Below are 24485 nucleotides of genomic sequence, written 5' to 3'. Positions count from 1 at the left end.
GCATGCCTATAACTGAACGTAACTGAGTCATCTAAATACACTGCAGTTTTCATCAAATTAACAGGAAACCAAATCCTACCTTTACCATATGAAAGAACCTCGGTAAGTAGATAGCCTCCAAGTGCTGTCTTTTCAAAAATATTGCAACTCCTGTATGAAAGGTGATTTTGTAATTCTTGAACTTGGAGATTTTGCACTGATCCCAGTGTTGGGTTTGGAACTTCCCCAGGCTCTGCCAAATTTCTCCTCCTCCACTCGCAGACTCTGCTTACTTTCTCCTGTGTTTTGACAGGGAGGATCATGACTGGATTTGCTGGGGAGAGCCATATTCAGAGAAGGCAGTTTTTAACCTACCCACACAGTTAACCTGAACACGTCCCAGAAAACATGTTAGTTAAGTGCATTATGTACATTTACTTTGTCAGCTGTTTTTCATGCATGTCACTTGAGCAGTCGCTGCATAGGCACTCTTTGGTTGGTTTAGGTTTTTGAAATCGTTGTCAAACCTAAACAATTTATGTGGATAAGGAAATGTGACCATTAGCCAAGCTCAGCATTGAATACTGTAGAAAAAACATCCACCTGACATTGCAGTAATTACAGTACAGAGAGACTACAATTGTCTGGAATGGCTGGAATTGTGTATTAGCCCCATTTTCTTGACAAACAGGTCATGCACTTATTCAAAAGGAAGATTTGCATTACGTTTGTTACTCTTATTCAGTCTTTTCAGGGTGTCTAAGAGTAAGTTATATATTGGCATTAAATGGAGACTAAAGTGCTTAGGCACAAGAAAGGGTTGATTAAAAGTGAACCAGAAACACAGATGCAAATGTCCTCTCTGCCTCTTTATGCCACTTTCTACGCGTGATACAGACTGTTGCTGGGAGGCAGTTGTGCCACAGACTGTGTGGCCCTTCCCCTTTCTGCATCACTTTTTTGCACAACCCACACTTCCTAGGGGCTGGGAGCGGTGCCACTGCCTTCGCCAGTCTCAGAGCGACCTGGAAACACCACTTGTACAGAAGATACAGAAGATGTTTAATGTTAGCCTTACCCACTAACATTCTCTGCCAATTTGAGGTTACACAGCTTCTGTCCCTGGTGCACACGTCCCATGCACATGGGACCTCTGGGGAACATCACTGTGCCGTGCAGCGTCTCCACAGCACCGCTCTTTAGCCAGGACTGCAGAAAACTGGTTCTCTAACCTATTGCCATCACCATCTCCCTGCTTGCTTTTGGCAGAGCAGTAAATCCCTTCGGCATGTTTTAGGCTTTCCCCTGTGTGATGCAGCATGAGGGCCAAATTTCTCAAGAGTCCTGCCAGACCCTGGCCACTAAAGAAAAAATCAGTCAACATTTTCCTTGCTAAATGCACGCTGTGCATGCCATGAATTTGAATGAATGTAAATATAAGCACCTTAATTTCTCCAGGAATAACTTGCAGAGATCAGCCCAGCCCTTCAGGGAAATGAAGCAGACGTCCAGTTCTTAGAAACTAAATTTCTCATGGAGGCTTAAAATTGTGGTGTGATCATAAAGGTGACATCCTTCTAACAGGTACATGGAAAAACATTACACCGTGCCTTGGCTGCCCAGTTACCACTAACCAGCAGATCCATTATAAATCCCAGGTATCACAGCACTCTTTCCTGCTACTCTCCACATCATGGTGGGTAGCATCAAGATTCAAAGCCCTGCTGTACGGTCATATATTTAAAAACATGTCCAGGCTTCAATGCACTTAAAAGTTTTGGGGGACAAGAAGAGAGGACTGGCTAGGAAGGGGCGACACTGCTGGAAGAGGAAGCATGGACACGATGTCTGAGCTTGCATGCACAGTGAGGGGGGCAGGGAAAGAGCATCTGGGGGGTGACAGGTGAGTGTATGGCACAAGGTGACACTACAAATACAAGTCAACACTACAAATAAATGTAATGCAAGCATGAGAAAAGAACAACTTGCTTACAGATAATGTGAGCTTAGAAAATGCTTGTAACTGTTTCCCAAACCATACAGTGTGAATTGCTTCACTGGAAGTGGTCCTTCGGGTTGCAGAGGTGCAGGTGTCTATTTTTTAATATTTCAAGCTTGATACAAATTTAAAACCAGATTGCAAGCTCGAGAAGATGGAACACCTACCTCCTTTTTGCCATGAGGCGCTGCTCAGTAGAGGGCACCAACACCTCACTTAGTGCCAAACTGCTGCCAGCAGCTGGAATAAAAAAAGGCCCCTGCTCACAGCTAGGATTTAATCTATAAGAAAATAAAAATTGTAAATAATAACAGTAAGCAAAGTTACTCTGATTAAAAGAAAAAAGCTCAGATCAAAGATCAGGTTTCCAAGTTTGTGCTCAACAAGAAAACTGAAAACCTTCCTGAAGTTAACTGCAAACGATCACAACTGAAAAACTCAAATAAATTAAAAAAAAAGGTAAAGTTATCTAATTATAATTCAGTATACACAGTTTTCTGCATCGGAAAAAGTGAAATCAGTACTGAGAGATTAGTTAACGAAATACTGCTGTTCTTCAAGGTGCTTCAGAAGTGGATGGAGGCAGCTCAGAACCCCAGCCTGAACCTGGAAGGATGCTGCAGGTGAGTCTTTCTCAGCTTTCTGAAATCTGCTTCCCTGAACGTCTAGAAAAAAGCCACTTTCACCCTTTTGAACAGCAGCAGCAGGCACTTCCAGGCCCCACTCCCACCCCCAAGGCCATGGGGTTGCACACCGCGTAGGACAGGCAGCTGCTGTTTGGCTCACGTGTGTACCTGGGTACCTGCTGGTTTGATATTGAGCATCGTGGGGTAATGGGCTGTGGCTGCCACGGGATGCCCCCATCCCAGCACACTGCAGCCAGCTCTGCCGTGCCCCAGCCTGGCCCAGTCAATTCGGGACAAACTGGTCCAGCCTCCTGGCACTCTTCTTGATTTTGAGCCGTAAAAAGTCAGCTCTAGCCTAAAACACTGCCCAAAACGGAGTGCCTAAGAACAGGCTCTCCTGAAGCCAGCAAGATAACAAGGCCGTTTAATCATCCAGAACTATGTGGCCTCAGCTTTTCTCCCTCAAGGACGTAAACATCTCATTTTAACCAGACTTGGCAGCAGCAGTCTTTCTCCTGGATTTCAGCTTTCTAAAACATTCATAGAAAAGCTGATCCTTGCATGACCTGACCAAAGAGGTGCCTGTGAGGGACCGAATGACCGGGTGGTTAAAGTGCTGGCTGGCACATGGGGAAACCAACATCATGCAGGGGCAGAACTTGGACCTTTATCTGGGACAGCATATTTGAGTACCCCCTACACTGCCATGTCCTCTTTTTTGTCTAAAAGGTACTTTTGGGAGAGAAGAATGTGTCCATGCCCACATGTCTTGACAGCAAAATGATTAGAAAATAGGAGAAAAAATATGAAAAGCGTAGAAAAATTACAGCTGAGAGGCCATCTGAAAGCAGCCTTCTGACAAGTAAAACACAACGGGGCAGTGCTCGTTCTGCAAGTCTTGGCAGGGCTGAGGTGCACCATCTGCTTGGGGGAGACCTGTGTCATCAGACCCAGGTGGATGTGAGCAAAACCCAAACTTCCCCAATGGAAACCCCAGCACAAAGAGAACCCAACACAACTAGATGCTTAGGAGGTTAGTTAGCATTGTATGAGTACTAGTGTTGGCCATATGCCTCTAGATGAGCATCCTGATGCCTAAGTCTCTGCATGTTTAATAAGCCTGGAGGACTTGTCTCCAAAGTATCAGTACCAAGGGGGAAAGAGGCAGTAACAGTCTCCTGGGGAAGCCCCCGGACCCCGCTTCTCATGACACTGGCATTAGTCTCCCCAAATCTAACCCCTACCAAGCGCTGCTGTGGGCTCAGCTTGGACACTGGGTCTGGTGTTGGGTGCTGTGCTTCAGCGAGGAGATAGGTGAGGTGGGCTGGGCACAGAGATGGGCAAGAAAAATGACAAAAGGTTGGGAAATGTGGCCCGTGAGGAGGAACCTAGATGCCATGTGGTTAGCCTTGAGTAACGCACACTGAGGAGTACCGAGAACAGACCCAGAAACTCCCAGTGAAACATGTGGAAGAACGCCACATTTGAGAGGGATGCTGTAGATTCTCTGAGGCTGCCTTTCTGGGGTAAATTTGTATAATTCTGTGAATTCTCAGATTTAGAAATCTGTCTAGAATAACAGGGGCAGTGAGCAAAAAAAGTCTTATAGTTTTATCTATTTTTTACAGTCAAGAAAATTGGAAGCAAGGACCTAATTCCTTGATTCTGAGGTATTGCAGTTTTCAGATGGAAGGGTCTCAAAAAAAAAACCAAACCAAAACCAACAAAAAACCCAAACAAAAACCCCAACCAAAACACAAAAAAATCTTAAAATGAAACAAACGTGTTGTGTTTTAGCCTGAGTACTGGTAAATACATTTGAGTTGCCACCCTCCGGATTCTCAATGTACAGGACGCACGTTTCTCTTCCCCTCTCCAATGCCATCCCTGTTACATCCAGCTGCAGCCCCTCACTCCTTCCCGCTGTGCAAACCCAGGCTCTAACAGCTTCAACAAGTGACCTGAGCAAATACGCCAAGCAAGACCAAAGGCCCAGGGTAAGAATAATCAGCAGCCTGATTTTTAGCTTGCTTTTTCATCCTTGAAAGCCATTAGCGAACCCAGCCTGAGCATCAACACACACACACACTGGCCCACAGATTATCAGGATCTTCTCTGTTTGGAATAGTCCTACCACAGTGATAGCTGAGTCACGCTGGGATGTTAAAAAGAAGGGATTTAGTCAGTAAACTTTAGGAAGGGGAAAACACATCTCACTAAAAGTCAAGAGGAAAAGTCAAGACTCCACACACCAATGAGAGAGGCAAGCCCAGACCACGAAGGGGACAGCTGCTCCACTGCTGCCACAGTGTCCAGAGAAAACTTGACTAGCGATGCTCCGAGGGACGGCAGACAGCAGCAAAGCCAAGGGAAACGGGCACGCTGTGGGTATACAACGCGTGAGCACCAAGTCAGTCCCTTTCTGTGTATGCCTATTTTCTTGTGCAGATAATTCTCCATGCTGGCCTTCTAAGGACAGACACATTGGGGAATTTCAGATGGTGCTGTAATGTCTTGGCCATTGAAAACTCTTCCTTATTTTGTCTGAAATGTTCTGTGGGTGCTTTCTTTAGCAGCTTTATTGGCTCTGTTACAAGTTGTTATTTAATTTATATCCAGCATATGAGCTGGCTGGCAGGAACATCAGGTAATTTTAAGGGGAGAGGATTATTTTTATGTTTTATAGTCAGTAATTTGCTAACAGTAAGTAATTTGTCAGTGAGATGTTACATACCTAGTGATTCCCATTCTCTTATTTTCTTACTCCCCATGTTCATGCAGTTGTGGTCAGCGGTGTGTAACTGGGGAGGGAGAACATGGGCTGAACAAAGAGGTGAAGGGAGACATTTCTCATTCCTGACTCCATCATCAGCTATGAAAAAAAGGAAAAATCCAAGGCCAATAACCTTCCAGAGGGGTTGCAGAGCCCTCCAAAGGGTTCCTGTGAGGAACTTGGGGGGCTGTGTGTGAACCCAGGTCCAAGGGCAAACAGCTACCAGGGCACCAAAAAGCAGAAAGCTCAGATCCTGCCTTCCTGCTTTTCCCTGAAGGTTTTGTAGCATTGCTGTCCTTCCTGTAGCTTCAAAGTCACCGTGACTGGTCTAGGCACTTGACAAATAAGTCTGTACTTGAGCACGGAGCAACACCCTCCAATGCTCATCTCTCAGCCTCAGGTGCAAATCAAAATGGCAATTTTGAGTGCAGGCAAAGGAGTCAGAGGAGTATTTTAAGGACACTAATCCAGGGGGAGCAACATCTACTAGCCATCACTTCCACCTCTTCAGATTCTTCCTTTCCAGTTAAATGACCATGCTGCTCCAGCATGGAACTCTGGTTTAGTCACGTACAGAGGAAATTTTGTACTTTGTGTCCAGCAGGAGCCCTTTAGCATTCCCAATGCTTCTCTTGCACTCTGCCATGGTTTGCCAACCATCCGTCCAGGGGGCTTTGCTCTCTAAAGAGCTCCGAGCCCTGCTGTGCTGGAGCTGCTGGCTGCTGCCTGCCCTCTGAGCCTCTGATTTAGATACTTCAGATGTTAGTTAATGCAATGTCATCACCTCCAGTCTTCAGAACCGTTCTGGACTGCTTAACCACATGCACTGCATTTTGGGCTTCCAAGTGGCCACGAAAGACCCGGCCATCCTCCTTGAAAAGCGGCCAGAGTCCATACTGTTCTTGCCTGCCAGCATTTCCAAAATCTGCTGCTTATTCTTTCACCCAGACCTCATTTTTATTTCTCTTCCGTTTTAAAACTTTGTGGAACTTAAAAATAGCTTCCTGCAAGTTCAGAGAAAAACCCCAAAACAAAAAAATAATGCAACAACAAATCAGATAAGATGAAAACAGAAAGGGAAAGGGGGGGAGGGCATGCCACAAATTATATCACTGTCAACATGGAAATGCTTAAAGAATGCATATTGAGAAACAACAGGAATTAAGAGGCCACAGCTGTGTGATGAGAAGTGATAAGAAACCTGCCATCCTTTAATAAGGCATCCTAGGAGTCATGCTTCAAATGCCCCTTTTCCCCAGGCCTCCCTAATCTGCAAACAAACAGTACCTGCAAAAAGAGAGTCATCATCATAAAAGAGAAACCCAGGCCTCATTTACTCTTGTTGTTCTGGATTAAACCAGCGTTGAGCTGAATCAATGAGCAAATAAAATACATATGGGCAAAGCTTCTGAGACCATCAAGGGGAAAGGAGGAAGAAAAGGAAGGGGGGTGGTAAATAACAGTATAAACTCTGCAATTGTTACTAGTCTGTCAACAAACATACTTTAGGGATTTTCTTGTTAAGCCGGGGGGATATATAGTGGTGGTGGAGGATTTCAACCTTTCACGTTTATTTAAGGCTGTCCACACACTTTGACTAAAAATGCATACAAAAAATTCTCCATGGGCTTCTTTCATGTTGCAGGAGTCTTAGGTAAAGGTCTGGTTTAACAGCCATTTGTTTGCTTGATTTTTTTTTTCTTGAGGCTTTTTTTTTCTTTTTTTTTACTGCTGTGCAAACTTTTCACATAAAAGACAGAGAAAAGCACTTTCACTCCTGCTGGGTTTTAAACACACCGTTCTTTGGGTTATTTATTTATTTTGAGCATTGTGCTGAGGACCAGAGCACTTTGCAGAGCAGTCTAAATGCAAGTATATCTCAGCTCTGCAGCCTGTTCTTTCAATTATACCTTGGTCTGATTTCTTCTGAATTGTCTGTGATGTTGCCAACTTTAACCATGAGTTGGGAAATAGTTCTTGCCCTAATTAAACCTCCAGCTTCTGGGCTCTTGGGCCAGTGTGCTATTTAGTTTCCCTTTAGAGAAAGGGTGCCTGCACAGCTATAGGGAAAAGCTTGGAAGTGCCAGCTGAATGTGTCCAAGAGGCTGGAAAGCCAGAACATAAGTAAAAAGAACCTCAAATTCTTTATAATATTTAAAATAAGGACAACACCACTGAAGATTTGTGAAATGCCAGGGTTGGTAAGAATGAGTTTGCATAACGCCCTAGAGGTTGAATGTGTTGATTGAAATCAAACAATTAACAATAAGAAACGATAATAAAAATTAAGAGCAGTAGAAAAGAAACATTTGGCAAGGGGCTGAAACTGTAAGCGTACTAATGCTTTCTGAATTTTGCATTTCAAAATTAGAATTGTCTGAATTACTCTGAATACCAAAAGAAACCCAAAACTTTGGAAATACCATAATCTAGAAAGAAGCTCTTGAATTAGGTGACTCATAAGCACGGGCTGATTTTCAGAAGCAACCTGTTCTGTCCGTGAGAGCAACAAAGTGCATTACGCTGGAAAACGGAGGCACGCAGCTTGGTGTCTCCATACGGACTCTGGTCCCGGTGTTAGCCACTTGTTATAAACAAACAAGCAAACATCTTTTGGTGGAAGTGAGCTTCCTGCCCCAGTCACACAAGCTGTGCTGAGGTTATGAAGACAAATATTTATCATTTGATAAAGGGTTACGATCTGCTGACCTTGGGATTAGTCTTGATGGCCAGTAAAGCAGAGTTCTACAAGCTGTTGTTACAAGCAGGGAGCCAAACTGGTCAAAAGTTTCCTGTGTAATTTATGTCAGCTTGCTTTGGTGTTTTTTTTTTTGTTGTTGTTTGGGGGTTTTTTAACTTTATTTTTATGTTCTCCAGAGAGCCATACTCTGGTGGTTAGTAGGAACTACAGATAGTATTGCAGGTTCTGCTTATCAGCTACAGCTTCAGACATCTCCACGCTGAATGCCTGGGACGGTCGTGGGGAAGGGTGGGGAAAGAGATGCCCTGCAATATTCTCACCTTTTGGACGGGACAAGGGAAAAGAACAAGTGAAAGATCAGAGCTGTGTATGAATAGACAGCCAGGTAGGCAATCATGATGCTACTTGCTTGCTCCTAACCTGCGTTCGTTACTATGCCCCCGAATTTGGAACTTCAGATTTATTATAAAAATACTGGCCACAGTATTTATTATAAAAATACTCGTCACAGAGTTTGCAAACACCTGTACAGGACACAGTCATTTCTTTAAACCCCTGGCTGCAGAACGCTGGGACAGAGTTTTGTCATGCACTTTACAAAATGTTTCTCTTTTTATCTTGAAAATAACATTTAGTGGCTCCGATCCCTTTCTGCTCCTTTTCCATGGGTGCTTGAGAAAGGCTTATAGGAGCTCCCCTGACAACCTGCTTTCTACTCCTCTGGGCTCCCTCCTACACCCTGATGCTCCCTTTCTCCCTTCCTTGCCACCTTTACCACCTCTACCCCCTAACGGATGAAAGTATTTCTCCCTACAAAGAGGTTTTAATTCAAGTTAAGAAGTCCTAATTTTTCTAGGTACTCCTCAAACAAGTGTTTTCTAGTCCTTCACTCTTTTTCATTCCTTTCTCATTTACTCATCCCTAATCTTTAAATGTCTTCTGCCATATTTCCCCCTTAAGCTGCAAATTCCTAGTTTATTGGACTGCATATCTGTGCTTTTAAATCAGCTCTCCCAGTCTGACACTGCAGTCTTTTCCCCAATAGGCTCCAGTTTTAAGTCACCCCTGTAGTTTAGTTTATTAGTTAGTTTAGATTATTCCTTTGGCTGATGATGGCTTTGGGTCTTTCTCCTCAGTATTTCACATTTGGAGTCCAAGCCAGACAACCAGCTTCTTATTTGGCAAAAAAAAAAAAACCAAAACAAAAAGGGGGAAACCCTGCCTTTAGGGTGGGAGTGTGTTGGTTTTTGATGTGTGTCCTGTGTGTCTGTGGGCCCTACAAGACATGCAGAAGTGGTCAAATGAGAAAAAGAGAGAAGGTCCAAGAACGGAGTCTCAAGACAGTTGCTCTGCTGCTTTCTGGAGGTCACCCTCATGACTCACCCGAACAGCATGCACAGAAACATTTCTTCAAGCTCAGAAGTTTCTAGGAATGTGGTCATCGTCTTCCTGGGTACATGTTTTCAGTTTTCCAAGAAGAAAACCAATAGGAAACGGAGCGAGTGATCATATCTGATAAACTGTGAATAACCACCCGAGAGCTGCCGTAACGAACAATGCCGGGGGCGTCCGAACCCTTCAGTGCTGCTGAAAGGTGGCCACCGGGTTAGTAGAAACAGGGCTTCACCAGGAAAGAGCTGAGCAGTCACCCTCCATCTGGCAAAGCTCGCCCGTGACTAATCTTAGACATATGAGAGAACCCAGAGAAGTCAACATTATTTTTAAGATTCGCTTTGTCCACCTCTTCATTTTGCTTCTTTACGTACTCTGGAGGGTTCGGTGCGCTGTGTCTGAACAGCTTCTAATGCTTGAACCCCAGTTAGCTGCTAAAAAATCAAATTAAGCTCAGATCCTTATGCTTGCTCACACTACATATGTGCGTGCCAAGATTTTTTTCAAAGTGACTAATACTTGTAAGAACCTCAAGTTTCTAATTTTTGTTAAGCTGAGCCACTTCTCACCTGTTCCCTCCCCAAACATTGTGGTGTCTGTCCCTAGCTCCCTCAGAAGCTCCCACCTCCTGGTACTTGGGAGTTACCATAGTCCACTGATGTCCAGCTCTGTTACCCCTTCTTCTCAATACAGAAGGACTGCTGGTGAGGCTCCTTAAAAATTTCAGTGCCATGAGGTACTAGAATTTGGATAAAGACAGAGGGGAATGAATCAGAACATTTTTTCTGGATGTCAAGACCGATACACAAGGACTTGGAGAGGGTGGATGGGAGGAGATGTGCAAAGGGTACATCAGAGGCCAAGGGCCTTCTCTGCTGAGAAAATACTGCCTGCCCCAAAGGATTTTGCCAAACCGGTCTGTGAGCTGGTGGTGCCTGGGATGGGTGCCTTCCCCTCCGACACCTTCCTCGATGGCAGGAGCTATTAGCGGTGTTGCAATGGCAACAGAGAGGCCCAGCTGCAGCCCAGCAAACACGCTCCTGTGCAAGTACTCTGCTCAAACCCCCACTTCTGCTCTGGGCTCCGAGTTTTAATTCATGTCAAGATTCAACAGGTGGATAAAACGAACAAGTGAGAGTGCTCAAAGACGCCATGGGAGGGGATGTGAAAGATGTCTATCAATAGCAAGCTTTTCATCCCTCAGCATCTGCTGCAAAGGTTAATTATGTGTTCCCTTAACTCTTCTTCTTGAGTTTTATTTATTAGAAAACAATGCTGTACTCCGGGCTGCCTGGCTGGCTCTCGACTGTTTAGTCCTGGTCAGGGAGGAGATTTTGCCTACCCAAGCAAAGTATTTCCCTTGTTCTGAGGCCAGGAGATCTTCCACTGTGATTCAGAAACAGCAAAATGAACAGGACCAAGAGCAGACCACTTAGTTTAGGACATATTTCAGGCAATTTACCTACTCCAGTGGCCAGATTTATCTCAGGAAGGGGGCAAATTCTTTCCCCTGACCACAATCAGAGGGAAGGAGAAGGTGAACCAGAGCGAGAGCATGTTACGGCTTTTCCTCAGCTGCTGCAGGGGCTGGCTGCATGGCCCCCCACCCAGGGGCTGTTGCTGAATTCTACGTCCACAGCCCAGACTCCTGCCAGCAAAATCAGCACCAAGTGACCCCTCAGAGGTTTCAGCCATGTTCCCCATCTTCCTCTCCCAACACCTGATGGATGCTCCCTTGCTCCTGTGAACATGCTCCATTTTGATTGCAAAGTCCTCCAAGAGGGACCTCTCCATATCGATTAAGTTAAATCTCCATTTAAGGCACAGCATGCTGCCGGTTGTCACAGATCCCAGCAAGTCCCCTGGTCTGCTGTCCTGCACACCCACCTGCCGTCTGGTGTGATCGCTAGCTGAACGCTCGTGTCTGAAGGAGGACATTTCTCAGCTTCCAGACTCTGCCGTGGCCTCTGCAAGTCTCTAACCACCCATGGTGGTTCCAGTACGTCCACATTGTTACTGGTGGCCACCCCAAAATGCCACAAGCCTGTTACGCTCCTTACAGCAGGAGCACAGCTGATCACACAGGCAGATCCTCCTCACTTCCAAGATGTGAGCAGCACTAACTTATTTTAAACAGAGCTTTTCTGTATGATTAGCAAGTTGTACAAGCAACCTACTTTCATAGAGCAATGTTCTTAGCCCAAAGAGGGCTGGCAGCTAGGTTTTTGGTTTGCAGCCTTCAATGCAATGTAAAGGAAGAGGATCTGCTGCAAAACTCCCCCTCCCTCCTTCTTTGGGCAAGCGTGAGCCATGCAGATTTGACTGCCAGAGCCTTGTGTGCTGATCTTATTAACCCTGGTATTATTAAACCTGAACCCCGCACTAGAAATAGCACCCAAGCACTTCCAATCCAGTCGTGCTTTGGAGAAAGACATAATTTGCAGCCCTCTTGCATGGACCTGCATCGACACCAGCCAGCTCTTGTGTGATTTAAAGGATCAGGGAATTAGCAGAGAAGGGACCTTGAATTTATGGCTGCTTCCCAGAACTTTCCTGGTTAGCTGGCAGCGGCCGTGGTTCCCTTGCACCACTGCCCCATGCCTCTCTCTGGGTTGAGCACACCCGTTGCAGGGCTCGCACCTCTCCCTGCTCCAAGGGGGCAGCTCAGTTGCTGTGGGAAGCAACACCCCAGGACCCCGACAGGCCCTCCCCATTTCCCCCCCGGCTCTTTTGTTGGCTTTGCACAGTGACGGGCGGCCGTGCTTGCTGCGTGACTTTCTGCATGCTGCGGGATACTTCAGATGACATGATGGACATTCCCCCTTTGAACCCAGTCCAAGCCCATGCCAGAAAGGCCCATGATAGATTCCCTGTGCCATCCTGCAAAACAGGCTGAAATATAGCACCTTTTAACCAAAGCCCAGGGTAAACAATACAGCCTGTACTGTGGTTCATAAACAGTCCTCATTATTACAAAGGGCATTTCAAACGCGGTGTGCTACAGCTTGACCTTAAAAGCTATAGACAATCTAGCGGAGCACAGACGGTTTCATAAAGTACAATCACTTCCTGCAATTCTTGGGGCAGTGCAGCCGGAGCCGTGCAAATCCTGTTTTCCCTGCATTGTTTCCTGCATGTGAATATCATCAGTCTAGTGGCGCTCGTAACCATGGCACTCGTTAAACAGGAGCGGGGAGACTTCTGATAAAGCCATCCAGGACTCCACGGATTTGCACAGGGCCAGCAGCCTTGGCTGGGCAAGGCGGAGGTGCCAGCCATCACTTCAAAAGATCAAACAAGCAACACATGCAAAAAAGAAGTGCTTTAAGAATAGCTGCTGGGTAAAAGCATTGTCAGACCCAAGTTTAGGCAGTAAAGGTGGGAGGAGCAGAGCGAGCCCCCCACCCCTCGGCAGGAGCACTGTTTGCCTTTGGGGAAGCCTTTGCCCCTGCCTGCGTGTCCACACATTTGGGAGAGCCCAGAGGTGCCGGGCTCATTGCAGCATCTGTACGATGTGAGAGTGGATCTGTGGAAGGTGCAGAAGTCAGGGAGGATCGCACCTCTGTCACCACCACTCTGCCTTGGTTGCTTCTCCATTTCCTTGCAGATAGGAAAAGAAGACAGTTGGACAGAGATAACACCACAGACTGACGGTGTAAATGAAGGTAGACCCTTTGCACTATCACCGGTTCATACTCTAGATGAGATTATTAAGGGCTCTAATTTATTTAATGATGTCTCCTCGGGGAGACCTCAGGGTGCCAGGTTTCTTTATCAGGTACAAAGACAGTACCTGCCTGGCATATTTAGGGCTGCCAAATCTTCTGAGCATTAAATTTTTACAAAGAAGTCCATATAAGTAAGTGCATGTAATTACACATCTAATTAACAAAAAAAACCCCAAACATAATGGGCTGACCATCGGGCATCTGACCATTGTCAGGCACCTGAATGCTTTGCAGTCTTCACTGGATTTGGGAACTAAAGCATTCAGGCATACCCCGTTTAATACTGGAAGGTACCTGGGTCAAGACGATGATGGAGGTGTAATTGCTCCATAAAAGGTTTAATCTGCAGACTCCTGCATCCCATAATGAAACCAATAATGGCAAGTCTGACCTCGGAGTACAAGGCAACACCTGCAGAGTGAACCAAGCAGAGGTTACTGCAGATCTCAAGGCATGCAAAGGCTTGATGATGGGGAAATTTTACATGAGTAATTAATTGAATAGGGCAGGACATAGAGTTCATCATGTTCTTAGAATGCTATAGCGAAAAATTGCTTTTTCCAAGAAAGAAGGGTGTTTGTTTGAGGTAGGAGTGCATATTTTAGTCCTGGTGCTGCTGAGTAGGCAGAAATTGAATGCAAGCTTTGAAACGTAAGGCAAGGGGGGTGACAATGGTCACAAGATGGTTGTGTGCGTGAAAAGAGTAAAAACCACAGAACAAACACCAACTTCTGGAAAGCAAATTTCAACAGCACCATAGCAATGGTAAGTCAGGTCTCACAGGAAGGAATTCTGGAGGAAAGAAGTGCAGAAAATTTGCTATGCAAGCCTATATTTGAACAGCCACAAAGCAGTTCGAGTGGCAGAGGAGGAAAGGAAGCGTAGCTGAAGAGCAGTAGGACAGCACCAGCAGCCTGCAGAAGATTGCCGTGTGTCTTTAATGTAGATGCACGGATTTAATGTAGAAGTGGGAGTGCAGACTTGGTGAATGAACACAGAGGAATAGCACAAGCATGTAAATGCGAAATGAATAGTAACTAGCAAGGGGTATGAAAGGCTTCCCATATGTCCTGAAGCAACCGGACAACACAGGAAAGCCTGTTACTTCTTGGATAAAAAGGCTGAAACAGAGAAGGCTGTTCAAGTCTTTGTAAAATGTTAACTGAAATTGATTTAGCAGGTGGGAAATACGAAGGCCAAAGACAGAAAAAGAATTGCCCGAACGCCCTTTAGGTAAGACAAATGCTTTCAAGTTTGTGAGGCCTCATGAAACTCACACTAGTATAATTAAGGAACTAATCAAAGCAGACTGAGCTATTATCTGCAAGAATTCCAGGTTTAAAGAGGATGTCCCAGAAGGCTGGAAAATGGCAGAGAGAGGACCTGTCTTTACAGAGAGGAAAAGGGAGGAGCCAGGGAATTCAACACTAATCTGCTTAACTTTGATAAATGGAAAGATAGTAGAATGAATAATTAGGTAACCAAGTTATAATCCCAAGAGAACAATATGTTGACAAATATCAGCCAGTGCAGATTTTTATATTATTTTTAAGAACAAGGCATGCCAGACCAATATACTGGGTAAGTAGCCCAGTAATTGAGAAAGAGACAGGATGCTATTTTCCTACATGATATTCTGAGAAATAAAGCAGGAAAAGATGATCTTGGTGTAGTCACATTCACTTGAACATGCCTCTGAGTAAAAAACTGCACTTGGAGATCAGTTATCAGTCATTCACTGTCAGGTTGGATGACATTTAAGGAAAGTCCTTTGTGCATTTATCCTGTTCTCTGCTCTATTTACCTTATTCATTAGAGGCAGGGACTGACAGTGAGCTCAGCACTTACAGCGGTAACTATAAAACCAGTGGATGATTCAAAGTGGGGAAGGGTTTCAAATCTGCAGCATGAAATCCAGGAAAGATGAGGCATTTTCAAATGCACAAATGAAATAGATTGAATAAGAAGAGAAATGACAGCACACCAAGAAGTGATCTTGGGGTTACCGAGGACAAGAAACTCAATGTGCATATAGAAAAGAGGACAAATCTTTTCTTTCAAGTGGTATCAATAAGAGGGCTGGACATGAAACACGAGGCAATCAGTTTGCTCTGTGTGACACTGGTGGGGCATCAGCTTGGCTCCGCACTTGAGAAAAATGCACTAACAAATTCAGGAGAGTGCAATAGGGATGATAGTTATTCAAGCAAAGGTTGGAGAAGCTGTCTTTTTTCAGTACAGAAAAAGGAGCAGGGTAAGAACAAGAGAGGAGAGATGCTATCAGTCTTGCAGTGTGCAAGGAGGGTGTTACACAAAGAACAGAGCTTAGTTGTTCTCTGCGTTAGGGAGAATTTTGTTTATTTTGCACAAAGAAGATTTAAGCTAGCTGCCTGGAAAGAAAAAATAATAATAAAAAAACCACCAAAAACCAAAACCCCAAACCCTAAACCACACCAAACCAAAAACTAAAACTTTCTCATTCGAAGGATAGTTGGAACAAGCTACCAGAGGAGGTTGTACAAGCCCTGTCTTTGGAGGACTGTTAGAGAAACAGCTGTCAGGGTTGCTCTAGGTCACAGCTTGAGGTCCTTTCCAACTCCGCTTTTGTATGATCTTGCAGAGTTATTAAGCCTCTGTTTAACATTATGAACATAAGTGACTTGCAAAATAGGCAGTGTTCCGAGTTGAGCACATGCATAATTGCTTTGCTGGTCTAAGGCCCAAGGTATTTCTGGTAGGTGTCAATTTATTCCAAAAATTCCTGCTAGCAATTATTCCCCTATGCACATTGACACCTGCAAAAAAAAAAAAAAAAAAAAAATAAAAAAAGCAGTATTCTTCTGTTTCCAAGCTGCTGCATTCCTTTCAAACCATCCTGCCTTCCTCTGATAATACTAAGGAAATAAAAGATTCTCTGTTTGAAACCTTCTTTATTGAATCAAATTGTTTCCTCATGCGCTGTAAATAGAAGAGAAACATGAGGTCACTGAAAAAATGAGGTGAATCCTATCAATACAGTATTAGGGATGCAAAGTATGAACGTATTTATAATTCACTGAAAACAGGATATAATACATACAGACATCACATGCACACACTAATATATTCCCCTAAGCCTTGCACGGCTGGAAAACCTCTTGTCTTACATCAGGAGGACCATTACTTTTGGTTCCTAGTATTTCTCTGGGTTTAACCTCACTGTGCCTTGTCTCCACCACCACGAACAGCAGAACAGTTCATAAAGGAGGACTAAAACATCTTTGAGGAGCTGAGACATACTGAGATTTAATTGACTTTCCCAAAGCTAGATAACCTCTTCCCCCACACGTGGGGCTGAACCCCACCAGCACGCAGCTGGTGGCTGCATGGGGAGGTTGGGGATGCTGAGTACAGCTCAAGTGCCAACAAATCCTCATCTTTCTGTTGCTGGGGTTTTCTGTGTGTGCGCGTAATGCAGTGTTGTCCAGGAGTATTAGTCATGAGTCAAGTCTTTCCACTCTCTACTAGGTGTGCAAACATACAACAAAGAAAGGAGCTCTGCCTAAAGCTTTCCAAACTGACTGCAAGATGAAATACCACAGGTGGATGAAAGGAAGGCAGGGAAGAACAAAAGGAAACCGTGAGTCACATTGCGCTATTATCTGAGAAATGCTGCTGCTCACAGAGGTGAATTCTAGCCCTTGAGAGGCTGCTTGTGGAACAGACTGAGGAATTGTCATCTTGGAGGTGAGTGTGGAATTGCTGAGAGAAGCTCCTGTATTCAGAAAGTCAAGCAAAGGGGTGTTTATGTTGTCAGCAAGAAGCCTTGTTTCAACCTCTCAAAGCTGGCAGCAAAGGGACTTGAACCTGGAGCTACAACAGAACCTGAGATTGAGCTGGGTCTGGCTGGGCTTGGACATCCCAACAAATAGAGTGGAGATGGTGGACTGGGACCAAGGAGGTGTTCAGCTCAGCCACACTTACTGTTGCTAAGCTTCTTCCAGACCCAGATCTATCAGAGGCTTCTGCCCTTCGTCGTTTTGGTGGGAGATGACAGAGTTTGCCACCAGCCCCTTTGCTGGGCTAAGCCCTCTCCTGGGTTCTCCTCCTTTCACTGGGAGGTTGGTGAAAAGGGGAGGGAGAGATTTATGGTAAAGAGAGTTCCCCTTCCATCAGCAGGCTGGCTCCTGTGAAAGATTTGATGGCCATAACTGGGGGACTCTTCACTTTCCTTCCCTGATACAACCAAAATTTACCAGTTTTCTTGAGAACATTTTAACAACGCCAAAATATTGGGTTTGAGTTCACTTTCTATAAAACTTCAAACTGAATTAAAAAGATACTTGGGTTTTCCTGGCTTCCTGCATATGTGCTGAAATGCAGGATTTTTTTTAGCAGCTAGCCTTTCACTATGAACTTTCAGATATGCCACTTCACTAATGGGATTTTCTCTTTGTGAAGCTGCAGTGCTTTAATTCTGATAAAGTGAAAGTTCCATCATTAATCTTTAAAACTGCAGAGCATATGAGCTACTAGTTTCTTAAAATACACATTTCTGTCACGCCATCATTTTTTATTTCAAAGATACTCATGTTTTCCAGTTTTCATGCTGATGCATAAATTGGTATTTTCCGAGCAGTTCCCCTCTGAACAATTTCTCATGCATTCTTCGGTCAGGCAGTTTCAGTTTGTAAGGTCTAATCCTTTAATTGTTTCACTGATGAAAATTCCAATAACACGCGATTAAATCTCTGGCACATATTAGTTATTATTTCCTTATCAGTAATATTTACTATTTATTCTAGAGTAAATACACTGCCGGAGCACCCAGACACTAATACACAGGCTCACTGGAGGTTGTCTTGTAGACCACTTGCTAACAACTTCTCCCAGAAATCCCTGCCAGAACCCTGGGAAAAACCTTAAAATTATCACCCTGATGAACCCTCCTTGCCCATACTACAGGGGAGCAGAAAATCTCTAAGATGCCAAGTCTCTTGGCCAATTTAAGTTATGACAGTGACCGGCATTTGCTGGTCCCAGCAGCAGAGAGGCACTGGTTGCGTGCCATGGCTCTGCAGATGGGTCTCCGCTTGCCCTGATGGATCCAGCCTGGAGCACAGACACCAGCGGACCACAGCTGGACATGGATATGGGGCAACACTGGGAGTCCACTTCTTTATACTTAAAGATGGAGAGGGCAGGAGGTGGTGCGGTTGAGATAGCTGGTCTGGTGCCATAAACCAACAGGCTTGGGCAGGGCGTTGAAGAGAGCTGATGACAGCACTGGGGGCTTTCTCCTAAAGGGACAGCCTTTCTGCGCTTGCCTGTGGAGCCAGGGCAGGAGCAGAAGGAGCCTGCTCCCGCTTCCAGCCATCACTTCCCTCCTAGCTGGCCAGCCCAGCTGAGCACGATGCCATTTCTCTCACACACACTCCCCTTCTCAGTAAATCATCTTCCTGCACCTTCTTTTTCCCCGAGGACATCAGTTTTCCAGAAAGGTAAGGACATTTGCTTGGAGCTCATCACTAATCCTCTGCAGGATTAGCAGAGGTTTAGCATTCAAAGGCACAACACTGCTCACAGTGAAGCTGAACACCAACATATTCTTAGTATACTTTTGAAATTCTATTTTTTTCCCTCTATTGGAAAAATAGAAGCGCTTTGAAGAGCACCAGATCTACTGTGATCCTTTCCACGGTGGAAAACACGTGAAAAGAATGCTATACTTGGAGATGGCAAGGAAGATTAAAAAAAAAAAAAAAAAAGGAGGGGTGTTTTCTTGGAAAAGGCAGCAGATTAAAACTGAAGCTTTCCTTAGAGACCTATTGTTTTTTGCTCGCTTTTTGATGAGGAGTACAGAAAACATTTTTTTTTTCTTGGGTGCAGAAAAGGACCTCTAGCTAGGGCGGCACACCCGGGGCTGGTGAGTGGGTTGGTGGAGTGCTCTTCCTCTTTCAGATTATAGACCACTTCTCAAGTGAATAGATGCAAGTCTGAGCTGTTGGCTATTGTGCAGTGTGGGTTGGCTGGTTTTTTTTTTTCCTTTCTTCCCCTATATTATTGTTTTCTTTTTATTTTTGGCAAAAACAATTGGGAGAGTCTGGCTTCCATTGCACTTTGACACAAGTATCAACACCTTGAAATGTTTTGCAAAATGGAATTCTTGCTGCCCACCCAGCCCTACAATCAACACCCCAAGGTTTTCTTGGACACCTATCTTACCAGCAAGTCTGGAAGTCCTTAGGCTAAATAATAAGCTAAAACGCACGTGCCTGCAAAAGAAAGTTGGCACATACTGCCTTAAAAGCCAGTTTTATGTGGAAGCAACACTAGAAATGGGGAAGCTGTGAATCCCCAGTGAATTCCTGGTTGTAGATGCCTCATCCTGGTGGGCTCTCCATGGTTTCATTCCAGTAATCGTTCCAGTAAATAGAACCCCGCACCACGGAGTGTATGGGAGAGGTAGCTGATGAGTGTGACAGGTGAGCACCAGCAAGGACAGGGAAATCCCATGTGCAGGGTTAAAGAATCATAGAATTGTTCAGGTTGGAAAAGACCTTTAAAGTCATCGAGTCCAATTGATGACCTAACACTGCCAATCCACCACTAAACCATGGCCCTGAGCACCACATCTACACGTCTTTTAAACACCTCCAGGGACAGTGACTCAACCACTTCCCTGGGCTGCCTGTACCAGAGCTTGACAATCCTTTCGGTGAAGGAATTTTCCCTAATATCGGATCTAAACCTCCCCTGGCACAACTTGAGGCCGTTTCCTTTTGTCCTGTCATGTGTCACTTGGGAGAAGAGACCCACTCCCACCTCGCTACAGCCTCCTTTCAGGCAGCTGTAGAGAGCCATAAGGTCTCCACCGAGCCCCCTCCTCTCCAGGCTGAAGCCCCCGGTTCCCCCAGCCCCTGCCCCGCTCTGGTCACGCTCCAGCCCCTCAGTGCCCCCCTGCAGTGAGGGGCCAGAGCTGAGCCCAGGGCTCAAGGTGCGGCCTCACCAGTGCCCAGCACAGGGGACGGGCACTGCCCGGGTCCTGCTGGCCACACTATTGCTGACACCAGCCAGGGTGCTGCTGGCCCCCTTGGCCACCTGGGCACGCTGGGGGCTCATGCCCAGCCGCCTGCTGACCGGCCCCCCCAGGCCCTTCCCCGCCGGACAGTTCCCAGCCCCCTGCCCCCAGCCCGCAGCGCTGCGGGGGGTGGGTGTCACCTGGGTGTGGGACCCGGCACGGAGCCGTGTTGAACCTCCTACGAGTGGCCTCGGCCCATTGGCCCAGCCTGCCCAGACCCCCCTGCAGAGCCTCCTGCCCCCCAGCCCATCGACACTCCCCCCAGCTTGGTGCCGCCTCCAGCTTACTGAGGGAGCGCTCGATCCCCTCGTCCAGGTCATTGATGGAGACATTAACCAGGCCTGGCCCCAGCGCTGAGCCTGGGGAACGCCACTTGTGACCGGCCACCACCTGCATGTCACTGCATTCACCCAGCCAGTTTTCACCCAGCGCAGAGTACGCATGTTCAAGCCACCAGCAGCCAGTTTCTCCAGGAGAACACAGTGGGAAATGGTGTCAAAGGCTTTACTAAAGTCTAGGCAGACAACATCCACGGCCTTTCCCTCAGCCACTAAGGCTAATAGTTGCTCTCCAGCAAGAGCCCCAAGGAGCTGCAACCCGCCTGTCTGCAGACACCAGCTTCCTGCTTTGCCTTCAGAAAACTTTCAGGGGAGGGGCGCAGCTGGCTATATCCACAACTCTTCATCAAAAACTGCATCTATTCAACTTTTTGGGCTCTGGAGGCCTGAATGGGAGCCTTCTCCCCTGCCCCTTGCTGTGATGACAGGCTTTCAATCCTGGTATTGGGATGCAGCCCCCATCCAGTGAGGCTGATGGATACTCAGAGACACATGTGCTCTCCTCTTAAGGATTCCTTTTATTGTTCTTCTCCACTCCCCTCCACCCCCCCTTTATTTTATTTTTTTTTTATCTCACCACATAAATGAGAAGTCCTTCAGACAGAGCCTGCCGGAAAAGCCAAGACACATTCAAATGCTCTCCTTTCATTGTTCCCAGAAGATTAATGACACGTAGGCCAACAGGCCTGTAGCCCTGTTCCCGTAACCTGCATGCCAAGGGGGAACAAATGAAAGCATGCAACTGGAATTTCCACTCAGCTTGTCTCAACAGGACACAAAAAGCTAGGACAAATGAAATTACAGCTCCGGAATAGAGCAAAGAAGTTCCCCCCTCCTTTCAAAATAAACAAACAAACAAGCAAACTGGGCTGTGCTTGCATGTGGCTGGAGGCTACCTCTTCACGCCTATGCCAAGCCCTGGCCACCAGCGAGGATTTGGTGGCCTTTGGATGTTTTTCAAGCTCGGCAGCCTGCTGCTGCTCTCTGCTCACAGCTCACATAACTCGGCCATGCGAGACCCCTGCTGCCCCGTTCCCACCAGGAGCGGGGATCCACGTGTTTGTCCCAATGCCAGCGTGGTGGCCGAAGCTGGCTGGCAGATTAATTGCTGCATGGAGGCCTGTCAGCCAGAGCCACGGGTGTCCCCCCAGGCAAGGTGGCTTCTTCATTCCAGGCTGCCAGTGTTGAAAGAAAGGCAGTCACTTACTTTGAAGGGTGTCAGCAGGTTGCATGCCTCAAAAAAAGCCAGCGTTAAATAAATATGCAGGTCCGGGGGCAATATTTTCTTGTCTGACTCTCTCTCCCAAAACTCTCGCTGTGGTTGTTGAGTTGCTGGTTTGGAGAGTTTGGAAAAAGAAAACAGGACCGAGGGAGCCCCGGGTAATGGCAAAGACATCAGGTGAAGCCAGCAGACTGAGACGAAACACTAAACCCCGAAGAGCCTGGGAAGTGAAGGCAGGCAGGGTGCAGTCCCTGGAGGGAACCACCGAGCCAGACTGCCCCTGGCAGCACAGCCGTGCTGATGCCAGAGCAGGTACCCTGCCCAGAGGGAGCTGGGGGACCCCGCTAAACCCCTGCTCCCTTCACCGCCACAGCTGAGCTGCACCAGAAAGGAAGAGGCTAATTCCTAGCTGGAGCTGGCAGAAGCTTACAGCTTTTCTTCTAAAAGGGTAACATCTTGAATGCTATTTCCTCATGCTTTCTGACTAGCCCATCTCATCTTTTCCCTGCGAAGGTGGCTTTGGGAATGCAATCCAGCCTCCAGCTGGGGAACAACAACAAAACCCCCAAAAACCAACACCCACCACAGCTGAGCTCTGCCTCTGCCAAGGAGACTCTGGTAGTCCCTGGTATGAAAAGCAGCTGCTGGCACCTAAGTTGCACCCCAGAAATCCCTCCTACATACCATTCCCAAACTTTTTAACGACCCAATGCTCCAAGAGCAATGTTTTCTGTTCATTTCTACATTAAATAACACTTACTAGATACGACGAGTGAAATGCACCAGTCTTGGGCATAGCTAATAATTCTCCACCTCCAAAACTAATTGACCAGCTAGAGATTCAGCATGCAGGAGGACACGCTGATCTCCCAGTTCCACCAACTATCACTTCTTACCTTGTATTTATAGCAGTGCAACAGCTTTAAGTAAACCTGGTAACAAGCCATTAGCTTAGTCAGTATTCCAATCTATATTTTTAATGATTTTTTTCTTTCTCTAAATGTAATTTTTCAGACTTGTCAGCTACAATAAGCCTCTGTATTATTTTTTTTTTTAAAAAAAAATACATTGTACACTAAGAAGCCTAAAAATCATACCCATGATATAGCTTGCTTTGGGTCACATAAAGAACTGGTAATCAAGAAGGTCTACACTGAAAAACAGCTTTCCTTACGCTGCATTTGCTGAGGTCTGAAGTACAGACCCAGGGCTAAAGGAAATCCCAGTTTGCTTACTTCCACTGCATTTGCTTCTGGGGAAACTGGGGCAAAACAGACCAGCAATGTCTGTTTGTAGTGGCTGAGAGACATTTGTCAAAAGTCAAATATTTTCAGATATGGCTGCCCACAGGCAGATGTTATCTCCCAGATAACAACAGTGAAATGACTGCCCTGATTTGTCCGAGGTTGCAGCATCAGCAAGAGCCGCTGCAGCCAAGCAGCATCCAACGCCTGAAAACCTCAAACCCGCTATTTGCCTCCCTCACCAAGCAGTGGTTTGAGGACCAACAGCCAGGCAGCACATTCTTAAAATATTGATCAGCATCACTGCCTGACCCCTACACCAACGGATTCTTTCTGGTTACCTACATTTCCCTCCTTGTTATTTATTGCCTGCAATAAGATCCCACCTCTCAAACCATGCAGCATTTCTCTTGCCATAGCTGCAATTAGCAGTCCTGGCCGTCAGAGCAGGCTGTACCCAACAGCTGTGCCACATGAAACAGAGCACAAGTTGATGTCCTGCAAACACCAAAGGATGTATTAGTACAGTAGCCCCTCTGCAAGGGCTGCCTAACACTTTTTGTGTGTGTGTGTGTGGTTTTGTTGGGTTTTTTGTTGTTGTTGTTTTGGTTTGGGTTTTTGGTGTGGTTTTGTTTTTTTTTTTTTTTTTTTTAAGTTTGATGAGAAATGCATGTCTTTTCTTAAAACATGCAGTTTTAAAAATTACCAGTGAGGAGAAGGTGTTATGCAAGAAGGTATCGCAGGAGCTGTTTGTTCCAAAACACAGCCCCGGGAATACGCGTGCACCTCTACGTGTGTGGGATGCACACTCCCTCCACCCCCACACACACCCCCCCCACACCCAACAAGAGAGCAAGCCACAATGCTGAATTGTTTTGGTATGCACAAAGTCTAAGCATAAATCGATAACCAGCTATTTTAAGACATTATTGTGCTTCAGCCGCTGCTGATTTTTCAGTCTCTCCACGATGTCCCCCTAAATGGCAGCGTTTCCAGCCCTCCACTTTCCTGCAGCTCAGGGATGCCCCACAGAGGGACAGGTCAGAGGATGCTCTCACAGCTCAGCCAAGGATGATGCACCCTGGGGAGGCACCCAAGCCACCACACTCCCTGGGCTGCAACATCAGCCATCCGCTACAGGGAGCACCCAGAGCAGGTGAGCAAACACCACACACGTGTGTCACCATCCCCATGTGTCATTTAGCTCCAGGAATAGCACCAGGAGATACACCGGGGTATTGAAGTCTGTGCTGGGATATATTTAATTTTTTCCCCCCTTTTCTTTACTTTTTTCCTCCCCAAAGGTCTCTGAGCATGTTCCGGTGGTTATTGTTCTCCGGGCAGTGCAAGGGCAGTGCCCCACAGGGGCCGGGCTGGAGCCCAGCATGATCCACACCCACATTCCTTGCCAGTGGGAGGAATT

General features: G+C 46.2%; 1 long non-coding RNA gene across 1 annotated transcript; it reads left to right on the top strand.

Annotated features, from left to right (window-relative positions):
- Positions 1-23623, top strand: LOC308061041. Its single transcript, XR_013927053.1, has 3 exons — positions 1-102; positions 2540-2601; positions 16706-23623. It is a non-coding gene; the product is annotated as an uncharacterized lncRNA (long non-coding RNA).
- Positions 23624-24485: the final 862 nt, after the last annotated feature.

The sequence above is a fragment of the Falco punctatus genome (genome assembly GCF_963210335.1).
Source record: "Falco punctatus genome assembly, chromosome: 3".
NCBI classification, from domain to species: Eukaryota; Metazoa; Chordata; class Aves; order Falconiformes; family Falconidae; genus Falco; species Falco punctatus.
This window is presented reverse-complemented; position numbering and strand designations above follow the sequence as displayed.